At 41.0% G+C, this 23903-nt stretch overlaps 1 long non-coding RNA gene and 1 pseudogene across 2 annotated transcripts; one reads left to right on the plus strand and one right to left on the minus strand.

Annotated features, from left to right (window-relative positions):
• Positions 1–48: 48 nt before the first annotated feature.
• LOC144464139 (uncharacterized) lies at positions 49–4945 on the plus strand. The gene is made up of 3 exons (XR_013491937.1): positions 49–109; positions 190–344; positions 1151–4945. It is a non-coding gene; the product is annotated as an uncharacterized LOC144464139 (long non-coding RNA).
• Positions 4946–4966: 21 nt separating this feature from the next.
• LOC144464138 (cytosolic sulfotransferase 3-like) lies at positions 4967–22810 on the minus strand (annotated as a pseudogene). Its single transcript, XR_013491936.1, has 9 exons — positions 22533–22810; positions 15789–15867; positions 13116–13264; positions 12871–12999; positions 12459–12586; positions 8337–8463; positions 8143–8240; positions 7839–8013; positions 4967–6416 (listed from the first exon to the last, which is right to left on the minus strand). The product of XR_013491936.1 is annotated as a cytosolic sulfotransferase 3-like (transcript).
• Between the last annotated feature and the right edge of the window lie 1093 nt (positions 22811–23903).

Raw genomic sequence — 23903 nt, forward strand, 5'->3', positions numbered from 1 at the left:
CCTTATTTAGGGAGGCAGTGTCCATCTCGCCTTCCTCTTGCTCTTTGGCTCTGAGGCCCACCCACTTCCAGGTCGCCTCACTTCCTCCTCTTCGCCATCGCTAGTGCAGGTAATGTAGCGGTAGCTGCCTGGTTTTGTTGTTTGCATTGGATTTTGCGGTTGTCACAGTTATGGTTTGTCTGTGTGCAGACGTCCGACGGGCGGACGCTGCGCCTGTGGGGCTGGCTCGCCGGTAATCTGCCATTCAATGCGCTATTGGTCAGCCGCGTTTGCCACTGCCGCTGGGAGACCTGAAGTGCTCCGACCCTCTCCAGTGTGTGTGCGTCATCGACGCTGCCTGATCGGTATGTAGGGCCCATGTTTCCCAGCCTCTCCGCCTCAGCATTAATCCTTTTAATATTAATCTAGTCTATTTTATATTTTCATTGTAGATGTTAATTGATATGCGGTGTGACGCTGTCTGAAGACCCGCTGCTGCTTTGCTGCATGTTTTGCTTAGTGCGCTGCTCGCATCACTCCTGTGCTGGCTTTAATCTGCTGGGCTCTGCACGTGCTTGCTGTATGCGTATGGCTGGGCTGGATGGGATGTTCTGTGCCCACCGACAGAACTTCTTCCCCCCTATTAGCTCCTCTTTCTTTTGCCTCAGCCCTGATGCAGCATGTGTTGGTTTTGATTTTCTTATGTTGGATTAATTTTTGTTGTTTTGGTTTTGTTTAATCAGATCTTATTTTCTTTTCAGATTAGTAATTAATTACCTTTGATTGACTGTAGCTCCTTTTTTTTCTCTCTTACATTAGGATTACTTTGTGATTTGTTTGGTCAAGGTGCCTGAGTTTTGTAAATTCTGGTAGCTGGACTTTCATCATTTGATTTATTTTGTGTATAAATGTTATTCCTAGTAAATCATTTGTTTTTCTTTTGTTTATTCACTTTTGTTAGCTTATTTTGTTAACCATTAAATTGAGTTATTTTTGGCAGCTACAGTGACTATTTTGTTAAGTTGGTTAATTTGTAACCTTGGTTGCTGCCTATCTTTAAGTCTCATTTATTTATTTGGTTATTTTGCTTATTGGGTTGTTTTGTTTGCTTTGCTTGCTTGTTTTGGAGTTATCCCCTTCTTTAATATTTTCTTTTTCTTGTTTTTTTCAGGTGCTGGAAGCTTACGGTGGCAGTCCTGGTGTCCTGGTGGTGGGGTTCCCCCTTTTCTTTTGGTGTGTGTGTGTGTGTGTGTGTGTGTGTGTGCGGTGCGACCCCTCCTCAGTTATTTGGTTTTGGTGTTTGAGTGACACGAGCGAGTGGGGTGCTTTTTTTCCCTGGGTTCCTTCACCTCCCCGTTCTCCTAGTCTCTCCCACTGGTAAGCTCCAGCCCTGTTTGTGCATTTCTTTCTATTAAAGAGCCACACGCAAAGCTTCTTTTAATATATGTTGGTTTTATGAAATTTTGTAATAAAAAAAAATATATATTTTTATAACTGGAACCACGTCTCCTGCTCCTTAAGTAAAATGAACCTGAGTGCCTTGGTATTAGCTCCAATAAGGTAAAACAAAACTATTTCCTGGGGTGAAATTCCCAAGGTGGCGTTGTCTGGTTTGGTTGGTCATTCCCTAATACTTAAACCTCCCACTCGTATGCTGATCGCCACACTAACCCTAACCAAGTGGTTTTTGTGCCTAAACCTAACCAGACCTTAACCACAGGGCATCATGATGATTTCGGAACAACGGGACTTCGGAACAATGGGATGTCGGACCAATGGGCTGTTGTAGACAAACGAAGCCAGTTTTGGTGAGTGTTACTTTGTTTCTGTCCAGTTTAAACAAAGTGTGTTTTGAGTTAGCAAAGCAGCTAAGCTACATTAGCCATAGCCTATTTAGAACTGAAGAAGCTTCTTGGATGAGAAGTGAAACGTATTCAAGAAACGCAAGCAAGTCCAGTTGCCTATGATATTAGCACTTACGATGACCATGACCTGGATGACTGAGAATCTTCACCGACAAACTACATTAGCCTTAGTTAGTTCAGTGAAAGAGAAACTTTGGTTGCTGTACAGAAGTTATTTTTTGTTTGTGCTTTTTTAATAAGGAAAATAGGTGTAATAATATACCATATGAGTTTATTTTTAATTTTAATTATTGCAGTCTCTGCTTGAACACATCTCTCAGCTGAAACTATGCAGTGTAGGGGCGCAATTGTACACTGAGGCCCCGTTTCCACCAAACACTTTGGGTATGGTTCCTTTGGAACCAAAGTAACCCTTCAGACATGGTACCTAGACACTAGCGTTTCCACCGCAAGCAGTACTCTTAAATGTGGGCAGGGTTGTGGTCACTCACTGCTCTGTCCAGCACTCACTGTATTTCCTCATTACTAGTGGCAGAGATGGAAGTCTCCGTTTATCGTCCACAGAACGGGGTTGCATGCCAACATCTTCAGAACAAAATAAAACAGGCTGCAGTGAGAGTCTCTCAATGGGATATTTAAAAGTAGCAGGTTTGCGCATTTAGTGCTTCGAAGGCAAGCTCAGGGGTTTAGTGGGGCTGGAGCCCACAGGAACGACGCTCCGCAATGCTTTTTCTTCTGAGTGAGGATTGGGATACATGCTGTTGAAATTAATACAAATGCTGGAAGATCCACTCATTACTTAAAGTGTATGTCATATAAAAAATGATGAAAAGGTCAAAGTTGTCACAGTGAAATTTAAGGTGTGTTGGTGGATTCACGTCGTCAACTAATGCATTGAGTAATATGTACCTTAAAAGTCGCCAGAAGTCTGCCCAGTGAATTGAGTAATTTTTGTCTCAGATTACAGCTGCTGGGGAGGCAGCAAAACATTATTTCATTTTATAGTTATAGTTACTCTCCACGGTATGAACAGTGGTTACATGAGCTTCAAAACAGCCACAACTGAGCCCTGAGCTGAGTGACTGTCCAAGATTGACCATCCACTATTGACCAATCAACGGACTGCAGTGTTCACAACTCCACCTTTTAGTACCAGATTTGTGTGCTAGGTTAGGTATTAACGTTAGTGTGCAGCCAAATATTTTATGCAATAAGCTTAGCTATGTTTGCAATATTTTCCTAGCTGCTAGGGTTTGTTTGAGGAAAAACTCCTTTCCTCCTTACACAAAATAGTTTACATGGCAAAGTGTAGATGCGTTAAGTGTGTGTGTGTGTCTGGACAGGGGGGTCGGCTTTGAGTTTGGGCCCTATCCAACCTCAAGGCGTTGTGCAGCAGGGGTCCAAAATAAGTGATTTGAGGGCATCCCCCCCAAAAATTTGTGCGCGCGCATAGCGCACGAACCCAATCCACTGTGCCCCCTCACATTTTGGGGTTGCATGACGCCCCTGGCTAGGTACCCCAACAGAGAGGTGACCAAAAATGGGGATGATACAGAACAGTTCCATTGGTACCATCCACAACTTCTCACAGTGGAAACAGAAAGAAAAAGCGTACCAAACTAAACTGTATTGTACAGTACTGCTCGGTGGAAATGGAGCATAAGAAATTGCTTTTTTCAGTAGGTAATGCTGTGATGTAAATCCAGCAATCCTCACTTCCTCTGTGGCAGCAAGGCAACAGAGACTTTGCACAAAAGACGCTTCTCCATGCCTTGTACTACTACTACACTGCTTGTTTGATTGTTACTGCAACACCTCATCTCAGTGAGTTTGCAAGTTGCTGCAAGTTGGTTTGTTTACATGGAAGTCCGCTATGCCGGCTATGTCGGTTGCAATGGCAAAGGTACACACAAAAATGGCCGCTGTTCTGATCATCCTGCTGTGTTAATTTGATTGGGAATATCTGTTCTACTGTCACTGGATTTCTATGGTTCTTGGGCAAACTGCAGTCAAACAAAGTATAAACTACACTCACTAGGGTGCAGATCTCCGCCACCGATGTGATCACTCGAGCTGCCACTCTAGACAATTCTTGTAATTTCAGCAGATGCACAGCAGCATGTTTAAGAAGCTAATAAAAATACACACCTTTTTTTTTGGCAGAGCCACAGCGTGTTGCACAGAGCAGATTGTGTTTTCCTACTAGCTGGAGTCTGTGGTGTAGTGGTAGTTGATGAGGTAGGTGTAGTAATGTACTGATTTATTGAAGACATATACTGTACCTTTTTAAATTGACTTTTAAAAAGATACGTGTTGAAGCAATGTACTCTGTTTAACTGACAAATCACACACTGGGTTATTATTTCATGTATTCTTATGACACACATACACTCACTCAGCACTTAAGCATTGTGGTGGAGAAGTACTTAGGATTAAAAATAGCATGGAGGATGGGCTCAGAAACCACTGGTGGAAAGTCAGGGAAATTACAGCTTGTCCTGATATGACCCTAGAGGAGGCGGGTCTTAGACTGCCGGCTCCAAGGGAGAAAAGGAGCGTGGGGAATACTATTATGAATGAGTGCAAGGATTAAAGCAGCCATCGGGGGAGACAAGAGAAATGTGACACCGTTATGTTTTAGCTCCAAGGGGGAAGGATTAAGTAAAAGACGACTCAGCAGAAATCTTCACAATAAAAGCAAAGTGCGCAAACAAAGAAATTCCAGTCTTGCTCCGGAGCTTGACTCATTGAGTTGTGATGTGTTTGTTGCCTGCGAGTACATTAAACTCAGTTGCATCTGATTCTACGTGTCTCCAGTGATTTTTTTTTTTACCTCTGAGTATTTGAGTTTTTGATATCTAATGGAAAACGAAGAAAGTCCGTTCGAGAAGATGGGAACGAGGTCACGAGCTTTCTGGCCCAGCTCCCGACCATTTGATTTATGCTTCCACATAGGTGTGTTCCTGGAAGAGGAGGTGGGTATATTGCTCTATATATTCCAATTTTTTCGCTGATAGGTGTGTGCATAATGTAAAAGGCCAGAGACAAAGGTGGGTATAGTCTGGATACCCTCCATTATACCACTGACAGGAGTGATGAGTGAGCAGTCAATGATAGCTTAAAACAGTTCATTAAACAAGTTTTATTTTAAATAATTATGTATTACCACAACCACGAGACGTCCTTGAGCATACAGTCATAGTTGTCTGCACAAAGAATTAGAGGCCGTTTACACGTTGCTATTTTCATAAACGGACATTTCACCGTCTCCGTTTTCAAAAAATTCTTTGTTTACACTTACCCGTGTATATATACACAAGAGCATGCCAAACCTGTAGGTGGCAGTGTAACGAGAAGCTCAAGCCTTCCATGTATCCATTGTCACCATAGCAACATAGGTCGCACTTTTGACACAGGCGCAAGTTCCGGCGCATACTGTGACGTCGGCTGCCTATAACTCCGTCTATCTCAGTTTATCTCAGTTTACATGCAAACGCGCAACCAGAGTTTTCCAAAATCTCCACTCTGGCCAGAGTTTTTAGAAAGACTCGTTTTCAGAGGAGAAATCTCCGTTTGAGGAACATAGGGAGGGAATCCAGCAAAAAGCACAAAAGGCCAACACAGACAAACTGACAAAGGACAAAGGGAGTGCAGCAAATACACAAGGAAAGTATGGTGATAACGAGGGACTGGTGACAGCAGGATAGATGAGGAACAGGTGAGACAAATCAGGGCAGGCAATCACCATGGAGGGAAAACACACAAAGGCAGGAAGTAAAACCCGACATGACACATGAGGAGTGACCCTACAAAATAAAACAGGAAACAGACTAAAGTTAAATGAAAGTCATGAAACAAGGAAAAACAACAGAAAACCCAAAAACTAGATACAATGCAGATTTCCAACATTTAACATGTTTCACACTCAAAAAGTTTTAATTTTTGCAGATCTTTTCCCCTATTTTTTAATGATATAACATCAGTCATCTAAAGAACAAATGTGTCACACAGGTTAGACAATGGTCTTGTCAATGAAATTTAACACCAGACTCAGTAATATCAGCATTATTATCTATTAAATCACATATCAGTTCAATTTTTTAATTATGCACAGCCTCTAAAACATTGACTGTAAAAGTAATGGACGTAGCTTCCATGATGTCAGCCTATGGTTTGTGGACTCCAATTTTGAAGCCTTGAGTTTGGCTTTTCTGGCTGTTGCTATCTTGGTATTTCGGAGCAAGAAGTGACCATATTTGGGTACAGCTGTCATGAAGCTATGAAGAACAAATCTGTCTTCTGTATCAGGCTGTGAACATGTTTATTTCTGTCTTTCGCATGGAGGTCGATGCGGGTTGAGTAGTTTCTGAAGCCAGCCTCAAGTGGTCACTCAAAGAACTGCAGTGTCTGGCACTTCGGTGTTGGCTTCATTGTTCAGCCCTGTAGGCTGCCGCTTGCTCTCAACTTCAGTGCGAAATTGCAGTGTAGAATTCTTCATCTTGTTCTTGTAGTCTTCATCAAACTGTTCACTCTGGGCCACAGTGAAATGGTTCTTCCAGTCACCAACCTTCCCTGTAGAACCACAGAAAATCAGACAGGTATTTTTGCTAAAAGTAGAGATCTGATTCCGTCATGTCACATGTATTGCATTGTATTGTACTATTCATTAGGGGCAGGGGTAAAAATCGCTTCACATAAAAATCTTGATTCTTTTCTTCTACAATTATGAATCAATTCACAACTTCCAAAAATCATTTTTATATGGTATGGTTACTAGTCAGTCACTCACTTTTAACGTTTAGCTATTGGGGTCAGCAGCCTATTTGTGTGTATGTGTCACATGTGTGGGTTATATGCTGGAGTTTGTTGGTGCTGCAAGTGTTGGTTATTTGTGGAAGGATTGGGAACATGAAACTGTAGTGGTGCAAGTTAATTAAATTTAATACATTAGTGGTAAACCCTGAGTTTATCGTGTCAGTTTCCTTATCCACTCTCTCCTCACATACTCACACTAAAAAATCACATCTGCCAGCGCGGATGCCAACCTCCTCATCCTACTGACCTCACCCGTCTCATTGATTTTTTTCCCAACCCACTTTAGATGGAACCATGCCCACTTCTGCATTACAAAAGTGGACTTCAAGGCCTGATGATTTGCTGCCAGCTCACTGCCAACCAGTGCCATTTAAAAAGACTGCTGCTTGCTCCCTAGCACACCCAGTCTCTCTACCTCACTCATGAGACTACAAAGCCGGAAAGTTTGCTGATCCAGCGGGGATTTGGGGGGCAGTTCAGCAACTGAATGTTCATCTCCAAGAAATATGACAATACAGTAGCTTGGAAAATAGCGATTTAAGTCATTAAAGAGACTGTGCCGATTTTCAACCAGCTCTATGTCATCGCAGTGTGGGCAGTGTGTGCAGGCAAATAAAGGGGGAGCTCCAGGTGCTCATGGCACAGGGGGAAGCCAAACATCCTTCATCTGCACACACTGAGATGGCAAACTGGTAGAAAATCAGCAAAGTTTTTTTTTAATGGCTATAGCAACTTAAATTCAGCCATGCAGAGACCGTTAGTAAAAGCAGATAAACACATGGGAGACATACACATGTAAACAAGACACATAGATACATAAAGGAGGGGGCATTGAAACCCAGCACCCTGATTCTAAGGAGAGGGATGGGGTAAAGTAGAGTTCCTTAGAGTGTTCTGGCAACCCTGGCGTTCAAAGCCTGTTTAAATCCACTTATATCTGAAAAGTATTCAAGAGAATGGTATAAAATCTTTATAATGTTGCCCACTTTACTCTGCTTACATGCCATAATTTGCCATGCTACTATTCTTAGCCCACAGCGGACTGGAGTAGATGCTAAAAATTAGCATCATTATGAAATGAATTGAGAATTGATTCTGAATCCAATCATGGTCCCGAGGATTGAAATCAAATCACATTGTGAGATACCAAAAAATTCACACCCATACTATTCATTTTACCTTTCCTCATAAAGGTAGACTTTTTGAAATCCATCGCCCGGAACGTAGAAAAGTTAACCATGTCGTTCTTTTTCATTTAATCAAACTGCACTTTTCTTAGAATCTCTTCCTTCTCCTCAGCTGAAGGAGACAAACCAAGAAAGCAGCAGAGTTTGTCTAGGTCTCGTCCAGTATCCTGGAAGCACAGTGATCAAATATTAATCAAACTATCACCAGCACAGAGAGTTGTAAAAGTAATCTGAACAGGGAGATTGGAAATCCTACAAGCATATGCACAGACAACCCACAAAAACAAGTAAATTACCTCGATCATTTCTTCATAGAACATGTAATAGAGATTTGGATAACTCTGTTTGTTCTCCCACCAATCGTTCACATGGTCGTACCAGGATCCAAACACCACTGAAGCCACAGAACAATTAATGAAAGCACTTTAGGATTGTGGAGGAAATCTGTGCATCTCTAATACAACAATCTTTTACAGTATTTGATACACACCCTTTCCCTCTAAAAATCTTTGGAGGTAGCTGTTCCAGTCTCCAGGCTCTGGGTTGATCACGGTCATGTGTTCAAAATGGAAATAAGACACCACACTGTCCTTTGCATTGCGGGCCACATAGACTATCTGCACAACCAGAAAACACTTTATCTTAAGAGCAGCACTGCATGAAACATGAAATACTGAACTTGTTTATGACCAACTGATTATAAATCAGTTGTACTTGTAGATAACACCCATCCATCACGTTTTTTTTTTTTTTTGGCCACCGTTCAGCCTTCATATGAAATAAGCAGCCCTAACTCCAGAGAAATCCATTCATGTAAAACTAATTTGAAACTGTAAATACGTTTTCAAGTGAACATGATAAAGTGGTGCAGGAATGAGTCCTGAAACACAGACATGAGTTAGCAGTGAGTTAGTCTTGGAGTCAATGGATATTTTGAATGGGTTTTTGGTTAGTTACCTGATATAAAGTCTGTGGTTGACACAAGCTAACAGATTTTCATGTTTTGCTGTGGGACATGAAAAACATCAGTAAATACACCACTCCTTAATTTTAGGGCTTTTACGTGTCTTATAAACGAGGGTTGGAAAGAAGAGTCTTTTTAAGTAATTCGACATTAGTGCAGATCATTTATCGGCTAAAATGAGCTTTTTTTACTTTTGTTGATTGAACTTACAAAATCATAAAAGTGGTGTAAATTTGTGAAGATAATCTTCTTGAACAAAATGCCACAGAGCTTATTTTCTGCAATAATCCAAGATCCATTGGAAAAATCCCATTTGCTTTCTGTCAAAGGAACCAGGGTGACAGTAACTTCTTTGTTAGCCTACAAATAAGCATCATACCTGCAGCACTTTATTCTGAGCAAGTTACGTTTTCTATCAACAAAATGAGGAAATGTTAATTAAGTTGCAAAAATGCTGATACTTGACGTGTCAACAAAATGTACACTGACAATGTATTTCAGTTGTTTTTTCACCAAAATAGGCACTCTAGTAATACAGTATCCATTCATAGTGACTACAGCATTATTTTTTAATTACCTTCATTAACATCACAATCTTTCCCTAACCATAACAAAAGTGCTCGTTGCCTAAACCTTAGACAGGACACGAACCTAAGGCTCGGATGTCAAGGTCCTGCACTTCGTATGCTCACCATCCTCCACAGGCACCTCGTTCCAAAACCTATGTGGCACATGAATGTAGTGTTTTGTTACCTGTATGTCTCTGGACATGATTCAGGCAGCAAATACATTATGAGAGCTGTTTAGCAATATACTAACGTAATTTCTTGGAGACAGGATTGGAAATAAGAATCATATCCACCTTATTCCTGAGCATAGCGGAAGTAGCAGTAAGCTAGTGAGTCCCATAGACTGTCTGTGGTTAGTCCCTGGTGGCTAAACGTCAACTCTGGTTCTTTTAAAGCCACAGTGTGTAGGAATTTCTCCCATCTAACGTTGAAATCATATACTGTATTCAAACAGATGGTGCACTCTAGCGCCAAAACACGTATTTCAACAACTGTAGCCGCTGTGTACCAAAAAGCTATGATAACACCGATGAAACCATGTCATCCGATACTACATGGAGTATTCATTCAGGCTCCTACGCAGACACACGTGACGCGAGTTGACAAACCCCCTCCTCACCATGCTGGCTGTGTTTACAACGTAGGACTGTTGGGGCGGATGTAAATTGAAACAAACCAATCACGTCTTGTCCTTTGACAGCTGACAAGTGGCTCAACCTCACACACCTCATCCCTCTCCTCGCATTACTGCGCCGCTAACAGCTGTTAGTGGCCAGCGGCACTACTGCCGCATAACAAAGTCCCACTCTTTGAGCATAATGCAGGATCATGTATTATGCAGCACCACGGGAGACGGAATCCTCGTCACCAAGAAAGTGCAAAAGGGAATCAAAAAGGCAGCGTGACTGGCAAATTAAAAAAACAAGGGTCAGCATTGGGGTTGCCTTTCCCAGGTGGAGAGAGCTGCTGAAGGAGAAAGGTAATACAATCACAGGCCAGCGGCTAACAGCGGCTAACAGCTAACAGCGGCTAACAGCTAACAGCGGCGCAGTGATGCGAGGAGAGGGATGAGGCTGTTAGCGACTGGCCCCTAACAGCGACTAACAGCCAACAGCGGCGCTGGCCTGTGATTGTATTACCATTCTCCCTCAGCAGCTCTCTCTACCTGGGAAAGGCTACCCCGATGTGGGCCTTCGTTTTTTTAATTCGCCGGTCACGCTGCCTTTTCTATTCCCTTTTGCGCTTTCTTGGCGACAAGGATTCCGTCTCCCATGATGCTGCATATGCATGATCCTGCATTATGCTCAAAGAGTGGGACTTTGTTTCAAATTTGCCAGGGTAGTAGCGAAGCGCCTCTTGCTCCTCTCCTTCGGCTCCTCAGTCACGCAGTGCTGGCCTGGCTCTCAACGAAAACGCCGAAGGCGGTGCTGTATGTCCCTTGCTGGCGGGTGTATTCTCAAGATGGCGAAACGTAATGGAACCCCACAGACGACTTACCCGCACAATGTACAAACAAATCCGAAATTCTCCTTTTACGAGAATAAGTCAGATTATTGGTGGAGGTAATAGTACACCAGTGATGACATATTTATGAATGCAGACATCACTTTTTGCCAATAAACAACTGAAAATGTTACACAATGTCCCTTTAAAGTAATTTGCCTTCAGTTTAGCAAATGCTAATTCATTTTTTAACAAATATTTAACTAATGTTAACTTTGCAGAGCTCTGGTACCTGTTGCACTGTCCATGTCTGTAACGACTAACAACCAGTCTAAGCTAAATTTTTGTCTTCAGCAACTGTGTGTTGAACATGTAACCAGAACAAAAGGGGATTGTTCCTGTTGCCAAAGGTACCATTGATATAAGAAATAAAACCACAAGAGTTTCACGAGACATAGCAAAAAAGTATAGTAGTATACTAGTACTGCACACGAAATCATAGTAAGTAAATCAAGTACATCATAGTAGTAGTACAATCAGAATTTGCACCTAGACTGACAGGTCTGTCACTCAGCGTCAGTACATGATATCCCTGTCTTAACCTACATTAGAAAATTGCTCGTTATAAAATAAACTCAGCAACATACCTTGAAATATGTATTTAGTCATTAGGGCTGAGAATGTGTTACTAATTTACTGTACTTCCTTTATATCATAGAAAAAAAATGAATGCCAAAATTTATTTCTTTTACTAATACTTTATATTACTATTACAGAAGTCTGCTGCTAAATTCAGCATCATGTTTCTCTCAGAACAGTTTTTAATAAATCAGAAGTTAGAAAAACATGTAAACTGTGTCACTAATGCAGAGGAGTGGAGAATTAGCTTTATTTACTCACTTTATATGGAGCTACATTTAATACTGAATTATGTTAAATGTTTGCTGAATGTGTTAGTTTCTCTTAATAAGTCATCAGAAATCATCTTTAGAAGGAGCAGACCTTGAGCTAGCTCGGGCCATGTTAAAGTTAACATATTTTAACAGAGCAAGGCAAGCTAGTTGCTAGCGTGCTCGGTTGAAAAGGAAAAAAAACAATGCGTTGGGATGGCTGTCAGAGATGGCAGAGGTATGATCACATAATCCCGTTTGAGCTATAACAGGTGGTGTGTTCCATGTTTTATTTGTCAATTGCTCTTGGAAAGAAGAATAGAGTACTGTAAAACTGTTACCATTGGAAATTGCCGGTCTCGGTTCAATGCCAGAAGTCGCGCACATAATTCGTGCTAGGGATCATGGGGGCTAGGAATAAGGTGGATAGGCTACTGAAGCTGCTTTGCTTCAGTTAAATGTTTTTTTTAAATAACATAATGACAAGAATGTATGAGTTAGAGGTACATACACCTGGTAAAGATCTGTAGTCAGTCCTTTGATAATTCCTGTATTTAAGTCCTAATCATAAGCGCAGTTTGGTTTAATCAGACTTGTTAATCAGTATGAAATGCATAATGTATAAAACACATCCTGCAGGCAGTTTAAGATCTCTCCCTGGCTTTAAATTCTGTGGAATATGTCCACCTGTTTTTTTTCTTAACTTTGTATAATAAAGGGATTTGGCGAGTACAATTGTCATTGACCTTGCAGTTTTGCTCCCAAAAGGACTTTGGCACAAACTGGACTGGCAGATGAGTCTTGATGATGCGAGGAGAGGTGGGGAGCTTGTCTACCAGCTCTGTTCCTTTGACTATAGGTGGGGGCCATGATCCTGGAATCATAACAGTTTTCATGTCAGTGAACCTTCAGTGTGGTAAATACAACACAACATAACTACAAATCAAACGTTGAGACACCATGATGAAAACAAATGCAACAATTATCATTATTATATTGCACACAACCTCACATACTACCTTTAGAATCACAATGACATGTAGTGCAATGTGAACACTTAGTTTACTGCTGCAATAGGCCGAGAATTACCACCACCAAGTGTCTGTATGTTTGTGAGAAATTATGTGAAATATGGTGAGTACTGATTGTTAATTAAACCTGGCTGCAGAGAAGGTATGTGGACCTCCAAGAAAGGCACCCTTGCATACAGAGGGACAGACGTCTGACGCTCTGGAGATGTCTGACCAAAATACAGCAGGTCAAGGATGTAGGAGAACCACGTGTTTCCTAAAAGAAAGACAGAGGAAATCAAAAAAGATTGAGATAATCCAAACCCCTGACCTCTATACACACATTTGTTCCAGAGCTACAGTAGCGCATCCTGCTAATGTTTGTGGACTGACCTGCTTTGGGGTATGAAGCAATGAGTATATCATCTGGCCTGGCCCGAAAGTTTTGAATGTTCTCCCAGTTACCTGTCACAAGGTGCGTCATCCAGACTCCATGGAAATTGAACAGTTCTGGTCGAGATATTAAATCCATCTTTAAAAGACTGAAAACAAAAAAGGAAATCATGTAAATCACTGAGTAATTAAACTTAAGTCAAATCATCTCAAAAATGACTTTTACAAGTCATCTTATAAAAGGAGTAAAACAAAAACTGCATTACTTTATGTTTCACTTCCACCTGCATACAATAGACAATATAAAAATCCGTTGCTTTTTATGTTTCTGTTTTCTTTTACTGTAAACCACTCTACATGTTTTAGTTGAGTGTCAAATACGAAGGGGAAGAAACACTAGAAGTTACAGTTTCAGACAGTCCTGGTCCAGCTATCCTCTCTCTGATCCTCTGTGTTGCTCTGTGTCCACTTCAAACAAAATCAATCCAAAAAATCCTCCTTTTACATGCCCTGTTCAAGGTGTAATTGGTAATGTTGTTGATCGTAACTGTAATTTCTTTTATTTTTTGTTTGCGTATATATTAGGAAGAGAAAGACTATAACATCAGAGACAAGTTTCCTCAGACTACTCTGACTGCATACCAACCTAGTCAATCATGTGCTCATATATGGGAGGACTACGAGAGAAGCTCGACAGCCAGCGCAGCATGGTTGTATCCATTGTTCGTACTTTCAGAAGGTAAACTGGTCATTTGCCTTGTTGTTGCTTGATACATGTAATGTTGTAGTGCATATAGACTGAATCTCCATTCACATACCCTTTTCCAACAACCTAAACTGGTTGAGTCAAGGATTGTTGGAGCCTTGGCGCTATCTAGCAAACCAGCTTGTGTTTCCACCAGTTTTGTGCAGAACCCTTGTAATTAAGGATGTGTCATTAACGGGGGGAGTTGCACAATGCACAACAGAAGTTAACAGTAATGGCAAAATCACGGATTACACTGATTACCAGCAAACTTTTGCCTCTGTTACAGATATTTGTTTTTGCCCCCAAAACAAGAATGAACCAACTATTAATAAAACCACTGCACACTTTTTTCGTCTGACAATTTCTCACTTCACTTCCCCATCCTCTCTTTCTGTAGAATATGACACACCCACTGATGTCATCACTGTTCGCACATTAGGGTCAAGGAAAACCTGCTATGTTTTGGCTCCAGCGGCAACTTTTCATGTTCTGAACCAATTTAGTTTTGGTCTAAATGCTCTGAGCAGTTCAAGTTTAGGTGCAGGAACCAGAATAGATCCAGTTCCATGTTGGTGTTAAAAGGGTATCAGTGTACTTTTTACCACAGTGATGGATGACCAAAGATCAAAAAAGGTCATCTGAGAGGATGCATCTATTGGAGGTAGGCAGAGAATTTAAACACAAATGTTTAAAGACCAGGGGCCTCATTTATAAAGCTTGCTTACACACAAAACGGGGCTTGAAAGTGGCGTACGCCACTTCCCACGCAAAGGTTGTGATTTATAAAAATAAACTTGGTGGGAGAATGTGCGCACCTGTAAGCAAACTCTGAGTCATGCGTGGGCACATTTTGGAGACACTGGGAAGTGGCAACGCAGACGGCGAGGTGGAGAAGTGGAGTCAGATTTTTATTGATGTCTCACACAAATTTAATGTCACGCTATATCCACCTTAGATCCACGTTATCATTGAAATTAAATCCAGCAGCCTTATTTTGCACTTGGATGTGATAATTGTTTCATAAAAACGTTGTAAAATCCAACTCAAATCCTGAACTGAAATTCTTTCTAAATACGTATTAATCCGCACTGCCTCTAACGTCTCATTGTCCACTCTGTGAGCGCAGGAGGGGGAGAGGACGGTGCAACTGCATGGAATATATTTATTTATTTAGCTAAATATTTCCAGTGCATTTATCATGTCTCGATATACAGCCATTAAGCACAACCGTTACACTCATTTCATCAGCCCTACTTAGACATGTGCTGTTCATGACAAAACCGGCATAAAGAAACGTGTTCGCCTATTACACTTTCATCTTTGAATTGTATTTCAAATTACATGTTGTATTTTGGGACAGGGATACCACTGGTTCATGCTGTAATTCAGGCCGGGAGTCTGATCAGACTAATTGCCATAAACATATAAATACTGCGGTATTTATATGGCCCTTAAAGTGTAATTTGGGGGGTTATTTACCATGTATCTCCTCATGGTGTGATTTTGTCTTATGAATCAGTCTGTATGAAATTCTTACCGGTTCCAACTGGTACTTAAATGTAGGTACAGCAGAACAAGGGAGTTAGAATTTGGAATTTTAGAAGAAGGAAGAAATGCTTACTGTGAAGTGTTTTTTTTTTAAGTGCTGGATACCTATTAGGTACAGTGCTGGATGAAGATGAGTCAAAGGCAGCACAAACACCACCTGATTTGTCTCCTTTGAGGTGCATGGAATTAAATTTCAAAACAGCAAAATCCAAAAAACATTTATCACCCCTGCTGTAATTTATAATATGTGGATGTTTTGGCCACATTGACTTTTCTCAAGACATAATCAAACATCACAAACAGACACAGTGTTAAATACAGTTGGAGGTGTGTCCATGATCACACAAAAACTACAACTCAAGATTACTACTCCTTACTATTTATTGCATGCTCCTCCTGTACCTACAGTACCACCTGGGTGCTGCTCACATTTATCACTGTTCCTCCACAATGCATCTAAAAAAATGAAACAATTGTCATGTACATTATTATTGATAATATTAGGCCCTGGAATCAAGGGAAATAAATTAAACACAAAAGTGGTTGTTACAATTATGGAGTGTGCCACGAGAACAAGGACAGAAATAAATACAGATAAAGAGAGAAGTAAAAACAGTAAGAGGTATATTAAACTAAAATAGAAGTGAAAACTGAAACTATACAATGGCAATTAAAGACAAGATTAAAAGACACAATTCTGCAAACAGTGACCAACAAGCCCCTGCACTTTTGCATGGGGAGCAGAGTAAGTCCTATCAAATGCTGTCACAGCTCAGGTTTCTTAACTTATGTTTTTCATTCATTCATTCTAACCGCTTCATCCTCTTGAGGGTCGCGGGGGGGCTGGAGCCTATCCCAGCTGACATCGGGCGAGAGGCATGGTACACCCGGGACAGGTCGCCAGACTATCGCAGGGCTGACACATAGAGACAAACAACCATTCACGCTCACATTCACACCTACAGACAATTTAGAGTTATCAATTAACCTAGTCCCCAATCTGCACGTCTTTGGACTGTGGGAGGAAGCCGGAGTGCCCGGAGAGAACCCACGCTGACACGGGGAGAACATGCAAACTCCGCACAGAACCACCACACCACCGTGCTGCCCAACTTATGTTTTTGACTTCATTTATTCATGTTGTTTCCTGATTTACTTTGAAACTCACATCTCCTCTCGTTTCAGATCACTTCACTTCACTTGATGACTTCACCTGTGTCTGATTGTCTGTTCCGCCCTGATAAGCCTCACCTGTATCTCGTTATCCTTCCCCTCACCAGAGTACTGAGTGTGCGTCTTGTTTTCTATCAGTGGCTACGGTTACATGATGGCTTCTCATTCGGAATGAAATAAATCTGAATGAAATCATTCGGAATTAAAGTTTTTCCAGGTAGTTTACATGGGAAATATTCATTCCAAATGAGGGTTTACATGGGAGATCAGTTTAATCGCCTTTATTGAGGTCTGCACAAGGTTTGGGGCAGGGAAGGTTTCTGATTGGAAAGGGGGTGGGGCGGATGTTACGTGTTTACGTTTACCGGAAGAAAACACTGTAGTCTTTGCTCCGGATAACAAGATGCTTGATGACGCCGTTCTTAGTGCCTTTTTCGGGCATGTTTTGCTTATATTCTTGAAACAGCAGTACGACAACAACCTTGTTCTGCTAATGCTTCATCTGTTGAGGAGGAGAAGGGAGGTAGAAGACCGTGCTGTGGCGAATGGAAACCGGTGAGTGCAACGAGTCCGACTGCTCTATCTCAGCCCGTTGCTATGCAGCCCGTTGCTATGCAGCCCGTTGCTATGCGCGCTATATACGTCATCGCACCAGAAGAGCAAGGAAACGAGCATGCGCAGAAAGACCGGAATGAACTTAAAGAGGAAGTGTATACATGCACACAAAATTCTTTCATTCGCAATGACAAACGGAATAAACCACCCCCTTTAATCGGATTTAATTTTCAATCGAAATGACCATTTTTCAATCGGAATGACCGTTTACATGACCACTTTTAATCGGAATGGCCTTTCATTCCGATTAAATTCCATGTAAACGTACTGACTGCCAGTTCATCTTAGCTCCTTGTGTGTCTGGTGTTCCAGCCTTTTGTTTCCCTGTGTCCTTTTCTTTTTTTTTTGGATTTAGCCTGTTGATTGGCTCTGCATCTGCTAGGAGCAAATTCCCCAAAACACCCATTCCTCCACCTGTTCTTGTTCTAAATCATACAACAAAGTAGAGGACAGTCTTAATAAATCCCTGAACTGTGGGTGTTACTTGGCCATCAAAGGCACACCTGTAAGAAGTGATTGTCCCGACTTGTCCAACCTGCTTTTGCAGAGGTCAAAGGCATTTGTTTTCACTGTAGTTCATCCATTAAAAGTCTTACACATTAACATTGACTGATTACTCACACACAGGTTAAGATACTGTTCCACAACTCTCCACACACATTTGCAAATGGTTCTGCTACAAAAATGGCCTCATAGTATATACCTATAGGAACCAAAGGATGTCATTGTTGTCAGCTGCTCAACTCTGTTTACCAAGACTGTACCCCGTAGATACCCAGTGCCATTAACTCTTACAGTATAAATCAGCTCTCCTTTACAAATTGTTACTTCCCTTTTCAGCTGTACCTACATTCACGTACCAGGACAAAGCATCAAGTAAACTAAGCATAAAGAGTAAGGAAATTTGTGTTCAGTAGATTATTTCTTCTTGACAATAAATGTTATACTGTTGGAAAGCCTGTTGGTTTGGTGTTCCACAAAACCAAGTTGCGCCATTATTTGGAGTGAGCCCTAGTACCATCTGCAAACTGAGGGCCAAGTTCAGTATAGTTGTCAATTTTCCCCTCTGCTCCTCCCTCCAGCCTCATTCCCACTTCCTCAAACATGTCAATTGCCTTTTTCTCTCTGTCTACCAGATGCCCTCTGCTTTTTCCACCTGCTCCAGTCACCTGACTCTCTCATCCACATGCTCTCTTGTTCCCACTTGCCCTTATCTGCACTGTCAAACATATGGACTGCTGTTATCAGGTCAGAGGGGTACTCTTTGTCCCAACAAAGTCAGGTTAAATCAGGCCATACAACACCACCATGATTCGGATGTTTTGTGTTTCCTATTATTTTGCTGCCCTTCAAGTACAACAACATACTTTTTGTTGGTGGTTAAACCATTTTCCGCCATGTTTTTATGTCTAACTGACTGATGTGAACAACAATTTTTCAAACTATTTTCTGAAACTGATTCAGTAGTGAGAGACAGGGCTGCAGCCAGTAGCTGCACAACGTCCATAACATAACCAGAAGGGCCGTTGTGCACTGTCACTGTACACCCAGTGGTTATTTTTGCCTCATAAAGGCTCATATTATTATAGTAAGTGTCTAAAGTGTTTCTCTACCTTTTGCTTGTTCCATTCTGTTAGTTATTGTGTCAAGTCTCACTCAAGGACAAGTCTCATTCTGAAATCTTGTGACAAGGAACGAGGGACCAAGGTGAACGGAGAAAGTCGCTTATGTATATTCTGTTATAAAAACAACAGAAAGTGATATATTTTGGCCCACTCTATATGTGCAGATTTGATTTGCTCACCAACACAGTCAGCAGTTGTTGCAGCAGAAACAGAGGCTGTGACACACAGTTAATGGCAATGCTTACTCATCAGCCAAAATAGGGGTGGGCGATACAGCCCTAAAATAATATAACGATATTCCAGGGTATTTTTGCAACGATAGTCTTGATGATATGACAAATGAGTAAAAAAATACATATTTCATTGTTAATTTAAAAAGATTTTTACATCACCCTTACAGCTTGCCTCCAAATATTCAGTAAAAACTAAAACGATCTCTCATTTCTTTAGTTTGTCAACAACAACAAAACTCAGAGTGAGATTCACATTCTGTATACAATATTAATAGTTCAACAAAATAAAATCTACCACAAATTACACATTAAACAGCTCCCAAATACAAAAAAATTTACTCTGGGATCTATCTTACTATATAATGATGAAAACTCTGTTTGTGTGTCTGTGGGTGTGTGTGTGTCTGTTCCACGTTTTTCTTCTCACTGACTTGGTCAATCCATGTGAAATTTGGCACAGTGGTAGAGGGTCATGGGAGGATGCGAATGAAGCAATATTACATCAATTGGCCAAAGGGGGGCGCTATAGCAACCGATTGAATTTGCAAACTTTGAATGAGCATTTGTAGGCTATTTGCGATAGCCTACATGGTACAGTTACCTCATGTGAGGGAATGTTGCCACCTGCTGATGTGGCAAGTATTTTGTTTTTTTTGCAGATGCTGCTGTGATGGGAATTGGACAAAATTATGCAAATACACAAGAGGGAAGTCACAAATGTCACACGACCCTCAAATTTACAGGAAGCGATCCACAAATGCGCAAAACCAATTTCATGTATTAAAATGGATCCACAAATGTGTAAATATGACTTCTCGTGAATTTTCTGAAGCTAAACTCTTTACATTTGTAAAACCTGTGATATTTTCATGTGAAATTAAAGTTTGTGTTTACAAACTAAGTTATGCTCATTTGCAAATCCCGCTATATTTTTTTGTGGATATGAATTTAACCAGCATAAATGTAAAAAGACAAGTTTGTGGATAGTGACATTTTTGTGGATCATGGTTCACATTTGTAGATTATCTTGTTTGGGTTTTAAATAATAAAGTCCAATACCACCTTCCCTAGCCCTGCCTGCAAGACAATAAACAGGGGCCTGTATCATGAAGTGAGATCAACCTTTCCTGGGTTACCCAGACCTATCCTGGGCTGACTAACCCTAACAATGGCAATCAGGATAATCGGTATCACGACGCCGGATATCAACTCAGTAACTCAACCCAGGGTTGCTTTATCAAGAGCCGTGAACGCGCACGCAGTGGACCAATCACAATCATGAGAGAAGCGCAGCGTCACTGAGCGTCACTGAGCGTCCTCACAGAGCGCCGTATGTGAGGAAAAAAAAAAGTATTTCTCATGTGAGGATCAGAGATTAATTCTACTAAAATATGAGGAGGAGAAAAGCAACATTACAGAAAAGGCCAACACCGTGGCAGCTGCAGGAGGAGGAAACATGCGTGGCAACGCATAACGGGATGAATAATGTTTAGTTTTAGTTTAGATTAGTTTATTTGCACATAATGTTAAAAACAGTATAACATTTACACGATTAAAAAAAGAAAAGTGCCGGAGAGGTTAGAAGCCACTAAAAGCTTATCAAAGAAATTCCCCTGTCAAAACATCAATGAAATCACATAATAGAGAAGAAAAGAAAAAAAACGGTAAGGAAAGAAGAAATAGAGGAGGAGAGAGGGAAAAATCAAGACAAAACAAGGTAGCAAATAAAATTATGTGTAGGTTAAATTACTCATCACTGGTTCAAGTAGCTACAGTACCTGTACCTGTACATCTGACACTGATCACACCCTTGAATCTATGAGGGGTCAAACGTTTCACCCAACCACACTACAACGCGTCACTTGCGCCTACTAAGGACAGATCTAATCAAACCGCGTGAGCACACGCCTACATTTTACATAGGGTTACTATGGAGACATGAGTGTTACACACACGCCCGCTACATGACGCGCAGGCATTGTGCGCTCCACTCACATGACGCGCTCACACGTCTTATCAGTACGCATGCACAGCGCGTTACAAATGCCACACGTACACTACACTTGCGTGTGCGTGTGAATCTCGCACACACGTAGTGTATGTACACATCATTAACACCTGAACGCGTCAAATTTTTTAATCTTTATTTTATCCTCACAAATCAGAGCTACTGACCACCCTCGATGTCTGGCTGTGGTTTAAAAATATTTAACTAAGATAATATATAGGCTACAACAGCCTAATTGTGAATATATAGCCTATTATTGAATTGGATCCTAAATGCTGCAAACCTCCATCTGTATGTTTACATTTTTTTCGCATTTTGCCCTTTCACGAATATGACTGTTTATGGAAACAGCTTTTCAGACATCCTTAAATCTTAAATGATTTAGTCCCCCTCTCCCATTCCTAGTAGTGGTAGCTATATCCCACACTCTTTCCAACGGGCGGGGCTAGCAGCCGTTAGTACTTGGCAGCAGTAGCAGCTGTGGCTGGACCCGGCTGCCCAGATCGTGCATCGCGGGCATAGACGTCGGAACTATGGGGCGGGGGTGGGTCCCCCCCACACCCCATCAGCCTAAAAAAGCTTAAAAAAAAAGAATCTGAATTTCTGAATTTAAACTCAATTTGTCTGACTTACATTTATCTCTTTCATATCATTAATGCATAGATCTATGCTTTTGATGCAGCCTGCCTTACTACATACAGAGGCTGCGCTCAGAGGTGGAGCGGCGTTTTGATCAGGAGGGACTCGCGTAGCTGCAGGGCAAGAGCAGGCAGTTCTTGAGGCGGCTCAGGGGAAACAAGTGGTTTGGAAAATAGTCCCACTGTGTTTGCAGAGCATATCAGGCTGTGTGATTATGCACAAAGATTGGTTAACACATTCGAGCAATTTCATACAATTGCGGACATTTAATAAACATGATAAACTAATTTCAGTTCAACATGGTAATTTGCTTAGAAGATTCAGCTGAAGCATAATGAGTGTTATATGTCATTAAGATGAAGTATTTGCTTGTTTTGTGGTTAATTATGCACATGATGCGTTTGACCCCATCATGCGGCCCGTTCGTCCGTGCAGACAGGGTTATATTGTTCCTTAAATGGCTTGATTTAGTTATCAAAGTTTCATCCCCCCCAGCTTGCTATGCTAATCAGACGTGCGTGCGTAGACACGTCGTCTGATCACAGGGGTCAAAAGTGTCAGCTCTTGAAGCAACAACGCGTTGTGTTACAGACGTGTGACACGTATATATATATATATAGACTATATACTGTATATATGTACTGTATATATATATATATATATATATATAGATATATATATATATAATATTAAATTTTCAGGGCTGTCAAGTTTCAGAAAATGACAAGAGTGAGACTTTAGTGTCATGATGCGTTCGGAAACATTTTTTTTTAACATCGATTTGGCCTGTTTTAACGTTGATTTATACCTTAAGACTGATGTCCTCACCTCCATGCCAGCGGCTCTCCCTGCACTGTGGCCTCCTAATGCTAGTTTTACAGTGGTTCTCAAAGTGGAGTCCAGGGACTCTGTGGGTTCCTTTAGGGGGGTCTAAATTGACCCTTACAAGGTCTGTACAAATGTGTACAAATGGAACCAAATGGACCCACTGGGGTCCATTTGGTTCCATTTGTACACTGTCAGAATTAAGGACAGACCTTGAAATTTAGAATTTTGAGAAACACTGCTTTAGGAGGGTCTAAATTGATATTTACAAGTCTGTAACTCTAACACACACACACACACACACACACACACACACACACACACACACACACACATTGAGACTAACGTTAGAGTCTCTTTTTCAAGTGTGAACTGGCCAAGAGAAGAGGCAAATAAATGTTACACAGCTCTGCAACAAATACAGGACAATGATAGACTTATAGCAGCCTTAAAACAGTACATATTAACTAGGAAACTCAAGGAGAAACAGCGAATCAACAGTGAACAAAATTGGGTAGTTACCTACCGTCCGTCTTCTAGCAAGCAGGAGAACGTCCAGTGGGTTTTAAATGTTGGTGCTGTTGTGTGTGAAAGATAGTTAGAGACGCCAAGACCCGCCTTACATTGCTTCTGATTGGTTTATATTGAGTGGTGCCTTCCGTGGTTGGTTAGATTTAGGCACAAAGGACTGATGGATTGGTCTGGGATTGGTTATCTCGGTCAGTCAATCAGAGTTACTCGAACTACAGCAAGCCGCGAGGACCAAAGTTTATTATCATTGAAAAAAATAAATATAGAGTATTGAATGGAGAAATATAAGCGTGAGAAATGTCAAGTGTGGCGTGTGGTGTGAGAATGGGTCAAATTGCGTGACTGTCACACTCAAAGCGTGACGCTTGGCAGCTCTGTAATAATTATTAATTAAGTGTAGCCTAGGCTATATATATTTACACAGTTTCTATCTATCTATCTATCTATCTATCTATTTTCTTTCCTTGTTCAGCCACTAATTTTAACACTTCTACAACAGATCATTTGTTAGCCTATAATAATAGGATACTTGCAGCTTTATGTTGTTAATGAATTTAAAACATAAATGTTAAGGTCAAGAAAGTCATACTTTGTGGTAAAACTGTTGAGATATAAACTTTTTAATTTTAAAGACTAAACAGGAGGAGGTCGCGTATGTGATGTCATAGCTTTCACTTGCTTCCTGCAGCTTGGCCTCCCTGCTGAAATTCCACTGTTAAATGATTAATCGATTTATGATTGAAGATGTCTGTGTGTTTTACGTTGCAATTACGTTTTTGTTTTGTTTTTTTTCCAAAAAAAAAAAAAAAAAAAAGCTACAGTAGCCTAATTAAGTACTAAGTA

Source organism: Epinephelus lanceolatus, chromosome 8, assembly GCF_041903045.1.
Source record: "Epinephelus lanceolatus isolate andai-2023 chromosome 8, ASM4190304v1, whole genome shotgun sequence".
Classification (NCBI taxonomy): domain Eukaryota; kingdom Metazoa; phylum Chordata; class Actinopteri; order Perciformes; family Serranidae; genus Epinephelus; species Epinephelus lanceolatus.